A 22720-nucleotide genomic window follows, 5' to 3' on the forward strand; every position below is an offset into this window, starting at 1 on the left:
CCCCGTTTGCGCGGAGCTGCGCACGCAAACAAGCTAACCGACGGGCAACGTTGAGCAAGCCGTATCAAAACTGCCTTTACACAGACACACCCCTCAGCATGTCTAGACAGTCATGAAAAATAAAAAGCAGTGGCCAGGTTCGAACCCAGGATACTATACACCACAGTCAAGGTACAGAACCACTAAGCCATGACAGCAGTACCTAGAAATGCAATAATAGCTCATATATAGGAATGAATACAAACTAGAGCATGACAATGCAGGTTTACTGAAGTTGATACAATTCCAAAATGGCCAATCACAGATATGTGCGGGAAAAACGGACTATATAAGCCCCATAGGCAGGAATACACAGCATAAACAATTGTAGAACAGACCTGCAGGCAGAATGTCAGGAGTAGGAGAGGGTAGTCACTTTCGAGCACAGAGGTGGGGTGTTGAGGAGTCCAGGTACATGGCCTGGCTCCTAGTCCACAATCATGAGGCCCAACTCATGCAGGGCCAGGTCCTCTGGGGAGCATACAGGGCCGAGGCGTGGGACCGGTTGGCTCATGAACTCACCAGTGCCACAGGGATTCCAAGGACAGGTGAGCAGGTCCGTCACCACCATGCGGACCTGAAGAGACGCAAGCAGGACCAACTGAACCTTTGGATCCAGGAGGCCCGGCAAACACCCAACGCCCACCACTGAGTAAGTAACATTTAATTATGTATGTAAAAGTTAAACTAGCTGATATTATGGAGATGTGTATTCCAATATTACTTCATTTATATTACAGCTGCAGGTGTCCGTTCTGCGAACCGCAGAGCCTATGGCGATAGGCTGGTGCGGTTGCGCCACCAGGCAGGTCAGTAATCCACTACCAGTAACTGTAAAGAAATATCAAAGTATGACAGTCAGCATAAGAGTGCAGTGTAGTCAGTAAGGAATAAAATCTGCAAGTAACAGTGTGAAAGTGTATGCAAGTATTGCTTGATCACAATAGTTTGCAGCCTGTAAGTGTAAGCTAAACATGAAACTGTCTGACATATATCCTGAAATAAAAATGCCCTGCCTGTAAGAAAATAGTACACAACCTGCAGCAGGCTGAAAAGTATAGCTGCAGAAGATGATAAATCACATGTGTGAAATATATCCCTGTGGAAATACTGAAACATGACAGAAGTGAGACTGCTGGAAAGGATTGTAATAACTACTGTTAAAACATGTCAATAAAGCCTAGATGTACCATCCTGAATAGTAAAATGAAAGCAAGTGAGAGAGTGTGAGAAAGTGCCATGAATCCAGCAATACAGTAGTAATAACCCCTGAATAAAGTATACTGCAGTCAAGACAGAATGAAATGCATGTGAGATTCAAAACCAAACAGCTAAATCTGTTCAAAGTGTTGCTGCATCTGGAATGTGTATCCCAAAATCAGGATACGTTGCTCTCAGTCTGCAATATGCAGATAGGATGTTTGTCTGATATAACATACATCCACACTTGTCTACAGCTATATAAAGCAAATGTAGCCTAGATGTAGATGAACAAAGCTAGATATGAATGTGTATGAAGAACCATAGAATGTATATTGATGTTGCATTAACAGTCCTATCACCAAGTTGAAATAGTTAACATATAGGAAACTGTAGTTAGAACAGTAGTGTGCATATAACTGTAGCTATTAGAAATGTATAGCATATGTATTGTTATTCGAAGGTGTTAATATTACTTTCTTCACCCCAACCTATAACTACATATAACCCATTCCACGTGAAAATGGTATGTGCAATCACAATTAACACCCCTGGACGTTTGTCCTGTTGGGTCATATATATTTGCATGTCTGTTGATGCATCTGCCCTGTTCATACATCCACACCTGATGGCTTGTTGCCATCAATTAACCCTGCATGTTGTTGGACTGTGTATTTCTGTTCAAATTATGCATGTGTTATGCACGCTGTTCAATGGTGTGAATATCTGGGTGTTTGGTTAATGGGAATACTAATGCATGGTGTTACAACTAATTGTGAATGGTATTATATGTCACTAACCCAAACTGTCATGACATAATGCAAAACATAGAACGACAGGGAAGGCGGGTTCCAGCAGACCCACCTCTCCCACCTCAGCTGGCGAGTGCACCTGGCACTAGTGCCGAGTCTGGACCCTCCTCCGGTGGCCCTGTGCCACCTGTGGGTGGAAGCGCTGCAGGGGATGGGGCTCGCATCCCCTCTGCAAGTGTGGCCGGAGGAGATCCACCACTCACCCTCCGTAGCGTCCGGACTGTGGTGCGTAGGGAGATTTGGGACTCTGTCCTTGAGCCCCTACGCCAGCTCGAGGCATGGGTGGCGCAACTAACGGGCATGCCCGTTGCCCCGCCTACACAGCCCCCAGCACAGCCCCGTCCTGGGCAGTGAAGGAACAGTGGCAACTGCCTATGGGTGGGGATATCAGTTCCACTGTTGCCATCTGTGGGCTCATGGGCTCTGGATATCCAAACCTCCGTCCCCGTCAATTGTGTAACCCCACCACACATGTCATACACCGCCCCTGTATGCGTCTTGTTTGTCTTGTCTGTCAACCTACCCAACCTACCTCCCCAGCTGTACCGACTGCCTTCACCTGACATACCACTCTCACCTGAAAAAATAAAAAATAAAAAAGGGCACTTTGTACCCACAAAAAAAAATACGCCCCATACATAGCTGCCCATTCCGCACACATGTCTACTGGACATGGAACCTATCAATTCCAATTGGCTGTACAACAAGTATTATTGTTGTCCTGACACCTCTCTCAGGGGTGGAAGGTTTCAAATGTCACACCAAATTACATATATATGCACAGCTGTTGCTGATGAAGAAATGGGCAGCTATGGGCCTTACCTACATCCCTCCTGCACATCCCAAGCTTGTTTCCCTACTGTCTTACCCTCTTTGTGACCCCTTTTTCACCACTTTCCTGTCTCCCCATTTTTCTTTTCTTTCAAGGAAAATAGCGCGGGTGTGCGCAACAGTAAGCACGTTTAAGTGGTTATAATCAGGTGTGCGCTTGTGTACGTGGAGCTAACCGCCAGTGCGCATGCGTGAGCTCCACGCAAACCAGCGCTAACCCGGTTACAACTGCTTAAAAGTGCCTTAGTCACTTTGATTGACAGGTCCTGTACTCAGTTCAAAAGTAAAATAAAATCCCACTGGGAGTCCCGAACCCAGGACCTTGGCAACTGTAGTCTGCATGACTTACCACTAAGCCATGACTGTTATACAAGAGCCTTGTGCTAAAGTAAATATATCATGTAACAGTAGGAATGAATGTAAAGGGAATATAGATGTGTAGTACACAAAGCATGACATTTAGAATTACAAACAAAACTGGTGGATTTCCATAATAGTAGTGTGTGAACAGAAACAGCCATGCTAGTTGGAAGCTAGTAGGTAATAATGTCACCATAGCACCTTGCAAGACACACACATACTCACAGCAGGATAAGCACTGCCCATACCCCACAACCTCTTACAGGAACACATCTGGACCAAGTAATAAAATATGTGGAGCAAAGGCCCAAAACCAGGGACACATTACAAATAATGTTACAACAAACGCAGACAGTTCAGAAAGTAACAGGGTCTACACTTTGTGGGATGTTTGGAAGGGTATGCAGTCTGGAACTTGAATGTTTGTCACCATATTCTGACTTGAGCCCAGAGTGACTTGCCAGAAAAAGGTGTGCATGAGATATTGACCAAATTATGAGGCAGAAATGTGGACAACCTGCAAATATCTGTACACATGACGGGTCCAACACCACCATATTTGAATAGTTAAGAGCCTAGACATAGCAACAGTGAATGACTTACAGGGATGCCCCACAGACCCCATGTGAAATGTACAAACAGTAGGCAGAAAGGTGTAACACATGCAATGGTAACTATGGAGTCCGGAAAGTATTCACCACTTGCATGGCAGAAAAAGTGTAGTAATACATATGCTCATGCTAACCCACAGTCACAACTGCAGCATACCAGACATTTTAATGGGTGTACCCCACTGATATGTACCATTCCATGAGGCACATAACAGATGAACCAGAAAGTCTCTGGGGCCTGCTCAGCAGCATACTCAAATACCCTAATAGATGTCAAGGCCCACACCATGGCCAGACCACACTGCATGCTGTAACACCCTAGCAGATATAGCAAGCATTCCAAGGTGTGAATGTACATGGAAAATAGGAAAGCTACAGCAGCACACTACAGTCAAGACACCTAGCAGGCATACAAGTAGTGACTGTAAAGGGCAACTATTGAAGCCTTAGCAACAGAGTGCAAGCAAAAGTGAAAGGAAAGCACACACACACACACATTAACAGTAGTAGTAGTTGTAGTTGTCAGTGTACATACACAGTTAGTACAGGAAACTGGAGAAATGAATGGAGGAATGTTAATCTACAACACACCTGGAAATATGAGAGAGATACCAACCTTTACACTCACAGAACATTGTCCACAGCATAACAGCATGGTCCCTGCCCTTAACATCTGAAAGGGCTACGCCTATCTCACACACCTTTTTATAGCACTGTTCTGAAATCACAGTGAGAACTGCAATCAGTACACAACTGGCTGCATACAATTAGCAAATGCTGGCTAACAATTGGTGCAGAGGCCATCACATGGGCATATGCAGATACCTACAAAAGTATGCTGTACTCCATGTCCACGCATGCAATACTTTCATTGCACCCTGAGAAGGACGTGAGAGACAGAGAGAGAGAGAGAGAGAGAGAGAGAGAGACAGAGACAGAGACAGAGAAAACTGCAATTAAGCAGACATAAACAAATTGTTCAGCAACAGCTACCTGAAAGCTGACAACTGGGAAGTGGAGCAGCAGGACAGAGAACCAGACAGCAACACAAGCAGCTGTGACAAACACAGGTAATGTAAAGTAATACTATAAAGGTCTACATACTGTGAACCCTGCATATGTGTCATTGGTCTGTATCCATATGTATATGAAGATGTGTAAAGGGCAGGAGACATACAGCAACTATCAGTGAAGGCTGTACATACATTTGTATGTGAGAGCATCTATGTGCACATATCAATGTTGTTTGATTGTAGGTTGTAGTGCCATGTACAAAGTAGGTTACACAGTTATGTATGTTTAGCAGTATGTTAGTGTGTGTATACAGTATGGTAGACAAATATGTTGATATACCTGTCTAACATATGGATATGTATGTATGTCAACATATGTATGTGTATATATATATATATATATATATATATATATATATATATATATATATATATATATATATATATATATGCATATATGTATATATACATACATAGAGAGAGATGTAGGAATACATAGACAGATGTAGATAGAATATTGTACAAACATATCTATGTAATGCACACATACAGATATAGATATATGTAGATACATATACATAGACAGACTGAGCTGACTACCTACAGGTATGATTGTATATGACAACCTGCAACACAACCTGTCCCACCCCCTCTGTCACTCACACCCCCTCTGTGCCCCCCCTCCATATCTATAGCAATATATGTACATCAATATATATATGTGGTATATGTATAGACATATATATATATATATATATATATATATATATATATATATATATATATATATATATATATACATATATATATACATACATATACATATATATATATATATATATATATATATATATATATATATATATAGAGAGAGAGAGAGAGAGAGATGTATATAAGTTCTGAGTGAGGCACATGTGTACAGATGTATTGCAACAGGTGCCTGGTGACAAAGGCATGGAGTGAACACCAGTGTCAAATCCGGAGTACCATACCACAGTCCAGATCACCTACACCAGTAACCACCAGATATGTGATTGGCCACCCACCACTGCATGTGTCAGGGGTGAGCAGGGCCAGAAATGTGTACAATAGTGGCCCCAATGATAGTCACAGTGGCACACTATCCCTGGAGTACCTGCACATGGTATGTGTCAGCGGACATGGTAAGTCAGGTATGGACATGTAGGTCGGTGTACCCCTCCACACCACATAATGGATGCCATGGTATGGACCTCACATGACAGCTACAGATATGGAGAAGGACACAGTGACATGTACAACACTGTGACAATGCACTCAAACACATTACCAATGCACAGTGACTGACAACACCACAGAGTACACATATGCTACCCACATAGAGGTTACCACTCCCAGATTTACATATGGAGGTCACACCCATGACATTTGTCCAACAACCATAGTAACACCTCCCACTATCCACAACCTAAATGTCTGCTGTGTGTCGTCTGTGCCACTGCAATAGTGTGCACATGTGGAGGTAAGAGTCCCTACCCACAGATAAGACATACCCTGCAATAAACCACACAGTGTTAAGAAGCAAGACTCCCCATGAGTACATGTCACACATACCCCTGCTGAATGTTAGTCAGATAGGTAATATGCCATATGAGTCACCCTGTGTAACTGTGTGACAGCAGCAGGTACCATCACACCACATGTGTCACAATGGTCAGGGTAGCAGAACAGTACGCTGCTGTAGACACAGGGGCAATAGCATATTGTATAGTATTGTATTGTAATGTAATGTATTGTGTTGTATTGTATTGTTATGGTGAGGTGCCTCCTTCATGGAGTGGAACCACTGCTGCTGTGCGCCAGTGTACAGGTACATATCCTGTAGTCAGGCTAGTGTTACATAGCACTTCTATATGTGTGTTTAGCGCCTGTCAGAGGTTATGTAGCATGCAACTGGGGATACCATCAGGTCCCATCCATGTTGTGTATTCTGCTGTCCTGCGGGTGTCTCTCACCTGGACATCTGTGATGACAGGGAGGTTACAGTCAGCTGGGATAACTATGCCTTATTTCAGGGGAGAGGGCGGGGCGACACCTGCACTGAACCTGTCTGCCACAATGTGGTCGATATCTGTGGTGTCAGTGAAATATTTGTTGTGTACTACCTATGGGCATAGAGGATGGCTCCTGACCAGGTTGCTAACATAACTGAAGAAGGCCTTCTGGTTATCTGTAGTGTCACTCTTGATTTCCCTCTCAAAGTTGCCCATGTAGTTTGTATGATAGAAAATAGATCCTTACCAGTGCTGCTCAGACATGCCCTCCCTTTAGTGAATTATGCTCTGTCTTGCAGTAGCTTCCATCTTCTGTAATACAATCTGTCTATGGCTGGGGTCCACCAGACAGGATGCTGTCCCTTTGTGGAGAGTGTCTTGGTCATATATGGGATTGCATGATCCATGCATTCTCGGAGATGTCTGTAGAAAGCAATTGTGTAGGGGTCAGCATTGTGGGTTGTATCTGCCACTGGCCCAGTGGGCTGTAAGGATACCATATCACTGTTACAAAGTGTAAAGTTTGTATCTGTAATGTTATGCACTATAGTCGTTTGTGCTGGTGGTGGAGGTGGGATATGTATATCCAGGGCAATCAGTGTGTGGTCAGCTCACAGTAGTTGCCGATGTAGGCCATACAGTACCTAGATACAAACCCCCAGAGTGAGGAGGTGCTCTTGACCTGAATCAGTGTTCTGACTGCTGGGGTTTGGTAGTATGTCGTATGGAGTCTGCCAGGTACTGTTGCACAGTTGCTGGCCGAGCACTGATACCTGGCCATCTACATGTGTATCTACTAATAGACAGACAGATGCTACATATGTGAGATATGTTGTATCATAACAGTCGAGTAGCATGTGTAGTATGTGTGCCAAATTCTGCTGACATATATTGCTGATACCAGGTTATTTTCTTTCTCAGGTACATGGCCCACCCGCGGAATCCCACCTACTCCACAGCTGAGGATGAGGAGATATACCAGAGCCCGGTGCGGGATTATGCAATACTCTTTTCCCGCACCAGCCAGAATCAGCAGGAGAGGGCTGCACTGTGGCAAGACCTTGTCCGTCGGGTAAATGACATAGGCACGCATAATAGGACATATGAGCAGGTACGACATCACTGCAGTGATTTAATCAGACATATCCATCAGTGTGCATCAGATATCCACAGGCAACAGGTCGCCGCAGGTGGTGGGGTGGCTACACATCCCCCACTCACCAGACTGGAGGGACTACTCCTGAGTGTAGTGGCTCCAGTCCACCAGCAACAACAACAGCAGCAGACATGCATTATGATGGAGGCTGGAGCCACACAGCAGCATGACAGTGAACGTGCAGGTAATATGTCATATGTATAGTTGACTGTTGTGTACACTGGTAGTTAATGCATGTGTGAGGTGTGTCCTTGGTTTGTAGCTGTCACCATAGTATTTAATGTGCAAGTGTGATATCCTCAATATTAGCTGCTGACCTGTGAAAGGCGACTGTTGTACTCCTGACCTGTATCATACTCAGTAACAATGGCACAGTTGTGCCCACTGACATTAGTTTCTTCACGTCTGCAGGACCCTCTGGTATAACAGCAATGCAGCCTATCCATGTTGGTGAGTGTGTATTAACAATTCCTGTAATAGTGTTGATAGTAATAGTACTATTTGGCTCACTTAGTAGTGCTCTTTGTATGCATGTAGGTGTGTCTGTGTCTGTGTGTTGATATCACGCATACTGAGTACTGTACAATTGTGTGAAACTGTGTGCATGTGTGCATGTGTGCACATGTGCATGTGTGCACGTGTGCATGTGTGCATGTGTGCACCTGTGCACCTGTGTATGTGTGCATGTGTGCATATGTGCATGTGTGCACCTGTGCACCTGTGCATGTGTGCATGTGTGCATGTGTGCATGTGTGCACCTGTGCATGTGTGCATGTGTGCATGTGCATGTGTGCATGTGTGCACCTGTGCATGTGTGCATGTGTGCATGTGTGCACCTGTGCATGTGTGCATGTGTGCATGTGTGCATGTGTGCACCTGTGCATGTGTGCATGTGTGCATGTGTGCACCTGTGCATGTGTGCATGTGTGCACCTGTGCACCTGTGCATGTGTGCATGTGTGCATGTGTGCATGTGTGCACCTGTGCATATGTGCATCGCTGGTAATGTGTAGACTTTGTAAACTGTGTTTCCTGTTTCCTTCCCACAGGTTCTGTTGCTGCTCTGGTGTCATGTAGCAGGGAACCTGAGTCAGGTGCCGTGGGTACTGATAATGATGACATCAGTGTAATGGCACAGGAAGGTATGCCAGGGTCCGCCATTGGTCAGCCGATTGACAGTACACAGCTGTCGACCCCAACAATGCGCACAGGTATCCTGCCAATACACCCCTTGTCACCACTGTCCCTAGGTGATGGACAGCATACAGTGGGCATTGACCAGGGTAATGTGGTATCTGTGGCACATGCCTCCCCACACAGCAGCCATGGGCATGGCCCAGAGATGGTACCACACAGACAGATGTCCAGGGGTTCTCGTGGGAGCATCCATGGGCGTACTGCCCTGTCAGACGTGCCCACAGAGGTCTTACAACCTCAGCTATGTTTCGAACTGTCATGCAGGCACAGTCACGTATGGAATGGTACACCAGACAGGGTCTGAGGGAACTGGCAGCATGTCGCACAGCCATGACTGACAGTATGCGTGACATTGCGGCTGCCATCCGTGATTTCACCGATGTCATAGACAGACGTTGTGGGGACATATTAGACCGGTTCCACAACTACATGTCCATGAGCCAGGGCGATGGTGGGCGGTTGAGGCGTCGACGTGGCCGTATGCCAGCAACAGCAGCAGCTCGAAGTCATCGCGGACGACAACAGGGCTGCACCCGCCCCCGTAGTGCCAGCAGCAGCCCCAGCAATGCTGGGTCTGTGCTGTCGTCAGACCGCCCCAGGAGACCACGTGCACGTGGCTCTGGCCAGGCCCGACAGGGATCTGTGTCCAGTCAATGAACACCTGCTTCTGATGACAGTACCCAGTCTGGGTTGGTACTGGATATGGTCCGTAGCACCCCTGCAAGGCACAGGTACCGTGTCCGTGGCCAGAGACACTGATCTGTATGACCTGGCAGGTACAGTCTGTGGCTGTCCACAAACACCAGTATATGGCAGCCATGAGGTGGAACTGTGTGCATCCATACACACATGCAAATTGACAACACCTAGGGCTACATACATGCACACACTGCATCAACATTGCCCCACCTTCTACTGCTGTCCCTCACCAACACGCATACACATACATGTCAATTGGTGGTATGGGTGGCTGACTCAGGCATACCAGGTTCACACCCTGTGCATATGATGAAACTGTGCCACCTCCTGCAATCTGTAACAACTGTGCAGGTACAGGTTAACATGTTGCTGATGCACAGGGTGACCACATAGATGTGTAGTAATAGTATCATGTTGTTAACAGTACTGTGTGCTGAATTAATTGTGGGTATATCACAGCATGCCTGATGCAGTAAGTGTGTGATTGTCATGTCCTGTTGTCTACACCCATGGTAAGTGCCATAGTGTATCATCTGCACATGTTGGCATACTGGTGGTAATGATGTCAACAGAAGGCTACATACATAGGTAGCACAGGGGATAGGGTAATGAATGTAGTAATACACAATGATGGACATGTAAATTGCAAGTGGCATGTTGCCCACACTAGACTCTGCATTGCGGATGTTTGAGGATGTTGATATGTGTGCAGTACTACACAACTGGTACAGGACACACAGGAGCACCCTAGCACTGCATGCTCACATCCCATACCATGCTAGACAGCCCCAACACACATAACTAACTGTCACAGGAGGGAGAGTCCCCATATATGTCAGGGATACTGTGGTGGCAGGCCAGGGAGCATACATCCTACTAAGTATGGAACCACTGAGTGAAGGCTCAGTGTCTGTTATTGACATGTGTATTACTGCAGGTATGAGCACATGGGTTTCTATCCAGTTATTGTACATCCTGACAGTACATGCATGGTCTGTACACTTGTGTGCACTGAGACTGGACCCTAGCCATCTGACCCATGTATTTCCATGTACATGTGCATAGTGCCTGCATATTTGCAGTGTTACCTTCTGGAACTGGTACAGCTTGTTTGTTGTACAATGGACTACATGCAGCCCTGTTTACTGTATCTTTGTTTGCATGCATGTTTGCTTGCAATTACCCTGGAATACTGATCACACCTGCAATGCATAGTTATAGAGCTTCTGTGGACTCCTAGTGCCATCTGCATAGCCTACTATATGTATGTCCATGACCCACTTGACAGGTTGTCACTGTTTGTCCTGTTCACATGTACATTGCCTGTGACACAGTGCATATGACCTGCCTGGCATGTGTCCACGTGAGCAGTCATATATGCTACTGCTAACTAATCACAGGCACTACACCTTCACACATTCATCTTCTGTTGAACTACCTGCTTTGCTAGGGACGGCCTGCACCTGTCACCCCTGGCCTTTCAGATATTGGCAAAGGCTCTTGCTACCCCCATAGTGCCTATGTTAGGCAGGGCTCAAATGACAAACCCACCTTCATAGGTATCACAAGGGATAAGACACTAAGAGCAATGCTACCCAACGCCAGATGTCTAAACCTCCAGATGCATGCACCCAAAACACTCCTTGGCATGGAAAACATTGATATCTGTGCAGTAACAGATGCCTGGTTCAGGGCTACTGAGAGCACACCAGCACTACCGGGTGTAACCCGGTTGATTTCTTTGAAACAGTCACCAAGGCCATTGCCGAGGGGAAGGTGGTTCACACAGCCTACCTGGACCTTGCAAAAGCCTTCGCAACAATACCCCACTTGGGCATTCTAGAGAAGCTCACCAGCTTAAATATAAGCCCCTATGTCACTAGATGGATTGCACAGTGGCTCAAGGACAGAACCCACATGGTTAGCATTGCTGGAGCCATGCCAGACCCCATAACAGTTACGGGTTGTGTCCCACAAGGCTCAGTCCTGGGACCCTCTTGTTTGGTATATATTTATTGGAGGTACAGGCCAACATGGATGGACTGTGGCTGTCCAAATATGCAGATGACTGCAAACTGGCCACCATAATCGACTCTCCAGCTGACACAAGCATCTTCCAAAGGGGCATCATAGCAACAGACAACTTGTGCCAGAGCCATGGCCGTCTGCTGAACAGTGTTTAGAAAGGGAATGTGCATCCTGTAGTGTCTTTTCCTATTTGCCAAAACGGACATTTTCCTCACACAGACTTACACACACACACTGAGCATTTGCAGGATTTGAAACCCCTACCTAATTATGTTATGACACTTGAGACGGACGCATTAGCAGAGCATGCTATTCGGATTACTAGGAAGTTTATTTTCTCCTGCTGTACTTATAGGGTGCTGACATCATCTGTGTTTAGAAAGGGGAATGTGCATCCTGCGGGAAGGCAGACACCAAGCACACTATGGCTAAGCTGTCATTCCCTAGGGTAAACAGCCTAGTGTTGACCTCTACACCCATATGTTTAATTGTCAAATGCACATTATTTGTTGCTGATAGACTGTTTGCATATCTTTATTGCCATAGCATTCCCTGTTTGTATGAACAACTTGTGCATCTGTGGAAGATGTTTGCATATGGGAGGGATCCACTATATCACGTATGTCTCTGTAGTCATTTAACTGTGTGCACTGGGCAGACTGCTGTAATGTGGTTGGTTCCTGGCATAACACATAACAATACCAGATATGTGTGTCCAACTGCTAAACCGAGATTTGGCCTAAGTGTGTGAGCATGCCCAGTTCAGCCTTCCCATGGCATGTTGTCAAAGTGTGTGAACATGCCCAGTGTGAGCATTCCATATGTTGGACTCTGCAGCCCACCACATTTGTGGATGAGTGTGAACTTCAACAACTATCACCCGTTTATGGTTGTGTGTTGTGTGTCATGTTGTGTAGTTACTGTACAACTGCTTTGTGTGTGAACACAACAGGATTATACTGTGCCTGCAGTGTTTGCATGGGATACTTTGCATACAGTTGTCAACATCCTTTCACACTGACCTAACACTGTAGTACTGTATAGTGTACTGGTAGTACTTTGACTGTGGTGGACAGTATCCTGGGCTTTACTGCTATCACTGCTTTACATTTCGATAGTGGGCACAACAGCCTGGTTAGGGGCCAGTTGTGTACATCTGACCATGTTGCATTCTGTTCAGATATGAACTACTTAAACCAGGCTTGTCCAACATTGGTAGTGTATTCCACAACATAGGTGTACAATTGCAAACACTAGCGATGTGCCCTAGTCCATGTCTAATGCTAGTTGGAGAGTGTGTTTATCCTTCAACACACATTGTAAGAGGAGTTTGCCATGACATATGTCATGGTTAGTATACTGTGCCTCTGTCTACCTGTGACATGACAGTGATACCCAGGATAAATCTACCATCTCCTGTCCACCCATCAGGATTCCTATTGAGGAAGATTGATAAGTGACTCTATGGGTAGCCTGTGCTGGGGGTTCACTCATGGGTGGGAGTGGCTTCTGTGTTATGGATCACGCAGTACGGCTTGTCCTATGTAAGTCAGTGCTGGGGTTTAGGTCTCTCATGTGCATAGCTCACTACCATTCAGATTATACAAGGTGCAGCATGTTTATTGATGCCAGCAACACAGACAACACATGGCATCTGTGCAGGCTGTTTGATACTCCTGATGAGGTACTGTTGGGGACTTTACGGTTGATGGAGGTGTCTGCTGAGGTACATCCCACAGGGGCTATTGTAGTCGATTGTACCGCTGATGAAGGATGACTGCAGAGCCACAATGACCTCCCCTTATCTAGATCTGACAGCCTTCATGATTAGGTGGGTATATGGTATGTTTCTGTAAACACTACAGCACGTTTGTCCAATGCAGGATATCTATCACCCTGTGTTCCCAGGTCTCTCATTACATGTTAACTACATAATGGGTTAACACCTATGTGGTAATTGGTGGGCACTTACTGTATATCCACGGGGGTTGACTATACACGTTTCTGCACTTAGCTTGCTGACATGGCTATGGCACCAGTTGTCTGTTTCTATGTGGCCCTTTTGTGGGATGCTTGTGTCAGCTGGTGGATCATATGTGGTGAGCAGTTTGTAGTCCTCTGCAAACATGTTCAGACACAGTCCTTCCATGTTTGCCTGTACCTATGGGACATATATACCAGACGAGGGAGATCCCAGGACAAAGCCTTGTGGGATGCCAGTTATATCTGGTTTGTAGTCTGACATGGTGGCAGCATGTCTGACCATGTCTGTTCTGTCCTTGGTCTGGTTTGCAACCCCCCTACTGACATGTGGGTTTATATTTAAGCTGGTGAGCCTATCTATACTGAACATGTAGGGTATTGTATAGAAGCCTTTGCAAGGTCCAGATACACTGTGTGGAGCACATTGCCCTCATCAATGACCTTAATGACTGTTTCAATTGAGTCAAACATGGTTAGGGGCAGGATCTGTACTTGAGAAGGCCACACTGGGTTGGGTCCGGTGTCAGTAGGTCCCCAACATCTTTATGTCTGTGGTACATGCTGATCCTTTCCATAACTGTGCAAACCGAGCTTCTCAGGATTCTGGGGTAGTAGTGTTCAGTATCCATTCAGGCAACACCTTTGCTGAGAAGGACCACTGTTGTTGTACACTGCTCTTTGGGTACATATTCTTTGGTAAGGCTGACATTGAGTAGTAGTGTGGTTTGGCATTCCATTCATCTTGGAGTCCATGTTGCACTAAGCCCAGGACACCATCTCATACCATTGCTGCTGCGTGTTTTGCTTTGTAGATGTTGGCTGTTACCTCAGCATCTGCAATGTCAGGGGGCCAGCAGTCTGCTGGGATAGATATTCTGCATTCTGGGGTTTGCACTGCACCTGTCAGGATGTATGTTGGCAATATGTGTGTGTGTTTGTGATATTTGTGTGATTCAGGGCATATCTGTGAATTCCCAACATGGTTCCTACCATCAGTTGTGTAAGCCTTGGGATTATCCTTAGTGTCCTGTACAATTTGTATCTACATAGGTTAATAGGTTCATACTAGGCTATCCACCCTGGGCATTTGTTAGCCTAGCCAGAGTGTGTGTGGCTTTTGGCACCCCTTGCTATGTGAATATTATGGCCATTTATGATTTGCTTTGCTGTGCCTCTGTCTGGACATGACACAGTGAAGACCCCCAGTGTAACTCTACAATCATCCATCCACTTGGCAAGATTCCTGTTGAACAGTGTCAGTGAGGGGCTCTGCCTAACATGGACTGGGATTCTGGTCCAGGGTGTGGGTGCCTCTGGATTATGTATCTGTCCCACCAGCACATCCTATTTCATTATTTGTTGAGGTTGACATCTCTCACTCTCACAGCTCCAATGGATTTGTGTTTTCTGGGGTGGAGCATGTCCATTACTCCTGTGTTGGGCATGGCCTCCTACAACAGGCATGCAATGCCTCTGTGTGGGCAGTATGTGACTGGATTCAGCTGGGGTGTCTACAGCCAGGCAGCATATGACATATATTTGAGACCTTTTATCCTCTTGGTGAGGTACCTTTGAGGTCTTTCTAACTGCTGCAGGTGTCAGGTAAGGTACATCCCATATGAGGCATTGTACTAGATTATGGGTGTGATTAGAGAAAAGTATAGGGGCACAATGACCTCTGTTGCCATAGATGTGACTCCTTTCCTGATACGGTGTCAAATGTGGACAGTCTTCCTAGCCACATTGGCAATGTGGGTGTCACATAACAGGTTACTGTCCACTTGTGTCCCTAGGTCCCTGGTTACTCCTTCCATACATAATGGTTTACCACCTATGTGGTAATTTGTGGTACCTTGTTTGGTATTTGGTGGGACATTCATACTGTCCAGTGTCTTCAGGACGGTTGGGTGGGGTTATTGTGTGTGAGAGTGCGGTCTGTAGCATGCTACAGACTGCACAGCAGTCTTGCCTACAGTTAGTTGGACATGGGTGAACTCCACTGCCTTGTGCATTGTCAGTTACCTGGATGTATGGGTGTCTGTGCTGCCTATGGATACTCACCCTCCTTTTATGTTTTGTTCCAGGTTTTGGGGCCATGACACATGATACGTGGTATAACCTGGTAGTGCTGGTGTGCTGTCAGGAGGCTTGCAGCAGGTTTCTGTCACTGCACAGACATCGATGTTCTCCATTCTGGGGATGGCCTCGGGAGCATGCATATTGGGGTGTACACATCTGGCATTGGTCAGCATTTCCCTTATGTTTCTTCCCACTTATGTTTTCTAGGGTGGTGGGTCAGTCTTTTCAGCCTTGCCTACAAAAGGCTCTATGGAGGTGGCAAAGGCCTTATCCAATATTCAGATGCCCAGGGGTAACAGGTGCAGGCCATCCCAAGGACAGCTGCGTGGCTTGTCAAGCATGGCATCCCAAGCAGACAGACATTGGATCCCCTTGGAATGACACCAGTAAGTGTGCCACTTGCTATGACTGATCATTCCGTGTTTGTACTGTGGCATTATTCTTGGTAAGGGTAGGATGCTGCGAACGGTGAGTGTCATACCGGCCTGGACTACATAATCAGATAGCTCATCTGTGTCTCTTTACATGTAGTCTAGGGTGGTACATCTCAGGTCATTCACACCAGCATGGACTATGACTGCATCATATTTCTACTTGCTTTGGAGTGACCTACATATTTCTGTTATGTGGCATATTGTGGCAGCCTACAGGCAGCTTACTGTACCCTTTCCCTTGTTCAGTCTGGTGTGCGGGACAGCAGTGTGTCTGACTATGGAGTCACCTATTACAACTGTATCAGGCATGTTGTTTCTCCTTCTGGCCTGTGACTGTTTGGCACACCAGCTTTGTGTGCTATGTGTTGCATGTGCTATGTTTGGAGGCTGTTTGATTGGGTGTCTGCTTTAGAGGCCTCTGTTGGTGTGCTGTGTTTGTGATTTCTGCCTCCGGGAATGTTTTTCTGTGTTTATGTGTTTGGTTTGCAGTTGTGATAGGTCTATGTGGGAATGTGTTTGTGGTGTGTGTAGTTACCTTCTCCTACTGACTTGTTTTGGGAGTACTGAGTTGAGGGAGCTCAGCCTCCAGTTTGGATGGATGGTTGCATCTCTCACATATATTTGTATTTCTTGGGTGGAGTTGGGGGTTGTCTGTGTACTTGGGGCAGGTGTAACATTGCCTCAGGATTCACAGATTCCACTTGTTGTGGCTGGCCTTAGTGGATTGCATGTGTGGACAGATTTTATTGCCATACTACTGATCAGTAATTACTTCATTGTTCATGTTTGCTCTATCATGTAGTAGCTTCCTCATTCTCTTGCATGTTTTGGTTATGGCTGGTGTCCACCATGCCAGATTTAGGCACTGTGTCTTGTTTTAATTTAGGACTGCATAATCCAAGCATTCCTGGCAGTGTTCATGGAATGGCTGTATTACAGGTTCTGAGCTGTGGCCCATATTTTGCACCTGCACAGGACCTTTAATGGATTCCACATCAGTTTGGAGGAGTGCAAATATTGCCTAGCACATGTTTTCCACTGTGGTTTTCTGGCCAGGGACTGTGGTCAGGATTTGTATATCCAGTGTGATTACTCTATGGTCTGGTTTTACCAGTGAGCAATACACTTCTCATCTTGACATCCCTTACCCATGTTGCTGATTATCACATCCAGTATGCTTACCCCTCTTGTGGGAGTGGTGCGTTGTTCCTGGGCATTTTGGTTTGTGGATTCTATGAACTTTTGTCCTACACTGTTGGAGCTAGTATAATGCTCCCAGTCTATGTCTGGGTATTTGCAGTCACCCAATATAATGTGGTTTGGAGGACTTGATATATTCATGTATTCCAGCATAGGCCGGATGCAGTTCCTGGTGTTGGGGCAGTAGTCTGTAGCAGGCTATAAACTGGGGGGCAGTTTTAGCCACTGTTACTTGAGCATGGCTAGTCCATGCTGCTTTTGTGGTGGTACCGACATGGGGTGTGGTTATCCTTGACAATTCTTGCTAGTCACCCTCCTTTTGTAGCTTGTTCCAAGTTTTGAGGCTGTACAGCACAGTATGAGGTGTAACCTGGTAGTGTTAGGGTGCTGTTGTGAGCCTTGCCTCAGTTTTCTGTTACAGCACAGTTATCAACATTCTCCATACTGGGTGAGTTTAGACTGCATGCATCTTGCTGTTTCAACTTATCCCTTATCTTATTCTTATCCCTTCTGGTACCTATGGAGATAGGTTTGTGTTTTGAGCCTTACCTATTCAGGGCACACTGTGCGTGACAACAGCCTTTGCCAGTATCCATACGGCCTGCACTGATAGGTGCATGCCAGTCCTAGCAGGTGGTGCATCATGTCATGCTCAGCATGTCATCCCAGACTGGCACACATTGGGTCCCCTTTGACTAACTGCGATACTTCAGTCAATTATTGCACTTGATCATCTCGTTGTCATGTTGTGGCATGCTGCTTGGTGAGGGTAGGATGTTAGTCAGGGTCCTCAGGTGTGCATATAGTACTTGGTGTTACATTACTTAACACATAGCATTCATGCCTCAGGTGGTGCTGCAGGGCTGCCTCTGTCGGATGCGCATATTACACTTCCCTGTACATGTTTGAGAGCAGGTTGTGTCACGTTAGGCATCCCTGTTACTATATGAGTGAGTCAGAGAGGGGTATCATTCCCAAGGTTCCTACTGAGCCAATGTATGTGCTATGCGTTGCCTCTTTGCCAAGGCCAGGGCATACTGGGCACGCCTCCTTCTGCCTACTGGGGCAGGCTCAGGTTGTTCCTCCTCCGAGTCATGCTCTGCCTGTGATGGCCTTGGCAATGGTGGGGGGCTGTTTGGCCCAGCCCTATGCTGGTCCTGCTGCAGCTGTTTTCGCAAGATCATATTATGTAGCATAGCACATACCATGACAATTTGGGTACATGTAGTTGGTGTGTACTGCAAGGCTCCACCAGATGTGTCCAGACACTGGAACCGTGACTTGAGCAGCCCAAACACACGCTCTATTACATTACGTGTTTGTGCGTGTGCCTCATTATGGCGTTCCTGTTCAGGTGTGTGTGTGTTTCTGATGGGTGTCATCAGCCACAGCTCCAGTGCATAACCTGCATCCCCCACTAGGTGTCCGTGCGGGATGTCCCCATTGGCAAATGTCTGGTACAGCTGCGTCAAATGCCAGATGTGGGAATCGTGGTAGCTCCCAGGACAGCCAGCACACACATTCATTATTATGCCCTGGGCATCACACACGACCTGGCAGTTGATGGAGGAAGCCCTTGCGGTTGATGTATGCCCTACCCGCTCACCGGCTGGTGCTTTGATGCGTATGCGTGCAGTCTATTGCACCCACTACCTCAGGGTATTCCGCTATTTGCTGGAAGAGATGCATATTGCTGGCCAATACCTCACGGGCATTGGGGAAATATACATGATCACCGACATGTGCTGACATGGCATCCAGGAACTGGTGCAGTACCCTGGAAGCTGATGCCTGTGATATCCCCATCATATCGCCAGTTGGTCTCTGGAAGGTACCTGTTGCTAGTATTCTTAGGCCAACACATACCTTGGTTTCCACTGGGATGGGTTCCCCTCTGTTGGTTCTGTGTGTGAGGCGTGGCCTGCACAGCTCCACTATTTGCTGCAGGAGATCTCTGTCCACTCTATAGTGCTCTACTATCTCCAGCTCATGTAACCCGTGGTAGGTGACCCTGGGCCTGTACACTCTTCTCCGTCTCCTCACTGCGGGTTGTCTGGCACCATCTGCATTGTCACCACCCTCAGCAAGTCGCCTATGTCTCATTATGACAGCTATGGCAGCCCCTAACATTTCTGCTCTGCATTCAGCTTTTTCAGTTTTCACTTCTGATAACTTAACTCCTGTCTTGCAGTGTCTCTTGAGAGAAACATTCTGCACTGCTGTTTGCAGAGTTTTAAGTGCTGGGCTGGGCTAGTATTCTGCCTGTGTAATTTCCTGCATCTAATTGTTTTCACCTGCTAGCTCCAGCAGTATTCCCTGCTAACTTCCTACTACATCTGTTGCTTCCTTTTCCCTTTCTGTTTCCTCAGGGTGGAGCCGTGTGCAAACCAGCAGAAACACGCTCACAGTGGCTTACACGTGCACACACATACTTACACAGTTCAGAATCTGCTTATTTGGTTTTAAACGCGTGCACGCCCGCGCAAACGGTGTTAAACATCTCCCAACATGCTCCCACATGCTCAGTCTGCCTTACACGCGCGCACACTGCCTTACACGCCAAGACACTGCCTTACTGCCGTGGCGCACATCGCAGATACACGTCCAGCAAGAAACTTTGGTGTAGGCAACAGTGTACACCTTCCATTTCTTGACTTTCTCATGTTTACTTAGTGGCACACCTCTTTCCTTGATATCTGTCTGACATCTGTCATGTAACTCTAACCTCCAATGAACTGCATTTCTTTCTACCATTCCCCCCTGTGATGTCACCTATCTCCTACTCTGTTCCTCCCCCTTATGTAACCCTTACACTACTCAGAATATGCTCATTTGCTATGTGACAGTGGAATTCAGTATACTTACACTCATTTGCATCAGATTGCCTACTAATGCTTAGTTACATCTCTTAAGACTCAGCTTCCCCCTTAGCAACCACTACACGGTGGCCATGTTGGTTTTGCTCTGCTGGTCCTTGCATTGACATTCCATGTATTGCATAAAACCTACATTTGTAGGTTTAAAACCTTCGTTTTTATGTTCTATGCAGCGCAGCCCATTTGCGCGGGGCTGCGCTGGGTTTAAACATCGGCAATCGCCGAAAAAAAAAATTATATTTTTAATATATTTGCATCGGGTTACCTTGCCAATGGCCACATATTTGGCCATTGGCATGCTGCCTGTCACATATGCACCCTTTATTTGGAGCTGACATGGCTCCATTGCCGTGTTTGCAGAAACGTACTCAGTTGTCAACTGAGTACATTTCTTCAGCTAAAACGGCTCTTACACGGGCTGTTCTGGGCTTCCGGGATCGCTAATCAGCCTCATTTGCATGCTATTCGGCTGCAAGTGAGGTGATTAGCTTATCCACGCCCACTCCGTGTAAGAGCCGTTTTAGCTTGACTCTTACACGGACTTTGGGCTGTTCCTGGATCGTGAAGGCTGCATGGAGTCTTACACTACTCTTAGACTCTGTGCAAGCCTTCGTGAATCCGGCCCATTGTTTGTGTTCCTAAGGAAATGACCATTACTTCACATCATGTTTTACCACCACTGATGTGCAGTGATCAAGGGGGTATTAAAAGTTAAATTTCTGCTAGATAATTCTGCCAATCTGAAATCTAAACTGTTGCAAAGAAGATTAAAAACAGACTAGATGGAAGCAAATGGTCACTATGCAAAACTAATTGTAGTGATGTGCTCACTGGAAAAAAACTAAGTAGAAAGGTGGCAAGTTTTGAAAGAGAAATTAAATGCTAAAAAATATAACAGAAGGATCTAGGCATATGATGTCAAGAGGATATTTTTCCAGAAGAACACGATACTTGACAAAAAATTAAGAACTATAAAAGAGGCCAAATTATAACTTTAAAAATTGAAATAAACAAACTGGACAGACACATTAAGCATAGTGTGATTCAAGATCAAGAAGAATTTAAAGAACATTTATATAAAGATATTAGGCATAATATTTTGTAAATATGTCTATAGTCTGTTGCATTTGAGCATATGTTTTAGAATTTGCATACAGTTTATCAGTCTATATGTCTTTACTCCTTCCACATCTTATGTATCTATAAAATGTTTTTCTGTTATGCTCAATACATTTTTATAAATTTTCTACATTTTTTTTTCTTTATCTGATCTCACACTCTGTTTAATTTGTCTGTCCAGCTAATAATTACCAGGTTGCTTACTGGTTAGCCTGAAGCATGACTTTTCAGGCCCCCTACAGAGGCAATTCAATATTAGCCTAAAAACAGGCTTTGTGCCAGCCAAATGGAGGTCAGTAATAGTCATTCCTTTGTACAAAGATGGATTTTCAATGGATTTGTGTAATTATAGACCCATAAGCCTGACTAGTCCATAGCTCTCAATTGCACAGATTTTTGCAGAATGTCCAGATTTTGGCCTCATATTTTTGGTCTGTTTTTCCATAAAATTGTGGTTTTCTGGCAAATTAATGGTAAATCATCAAAGACTGAACTTAGAAAATGTAGATAGACATTTGAGGTTCAAACTTCATATACTTCAGAAAATTCACGTTAATACAAAACCTGTTATTCTATCAACTTTTTAAGTTTGTAAACGCAATATTTAAAAACTGTCCCTATTTTTGAGCCTTTGTCCCACTTTTATTTATGGCTTTGTCCAGATTTTTTGAGAGGTATGGACCAGTCTAATCTGTAAGGGATAAATAATAAACATGGATATAGGTAATCTACGGATGCTTGACACAACCGAGTTTGAATTTGTCAAGGGCAGGTCCTGCCCACTTAATCTCAATGACTTCTTCTAACAAAAGGCACAGAGTCTTTGCAGATAGACATCCAAGTTTAATGTTAACCCCTGTGTAATTCACTGGATATGAGTCATAAATAGAAGCCAGGAAGTTAGGATGTGAAGCTCTATCTCCTCCAAAAGACCAGGACCTAGCTGTGTTGTCCAAGGTTCAGGTTTTGGACCCACTCCTCTTTGGCATTTACTTCTTGGGGTCAAAGCTAATGTTAAGGGTATGTGGTTGACCAAATTTACAGATGACTA

Source organism: Protopterus annectens, chromosome 2.part0 (assembly GCF_019279795.1).
Source record: "Protopterus annectens isolate FY-2018-M chromosome 2.part0, PAN1.0, whole genome shotgun sequence".
NCBI lineage: Eukaryota > Metazoa > Chordata > Ceratodontiformes > Protopteridae > Protopterus > Protopterus annectens.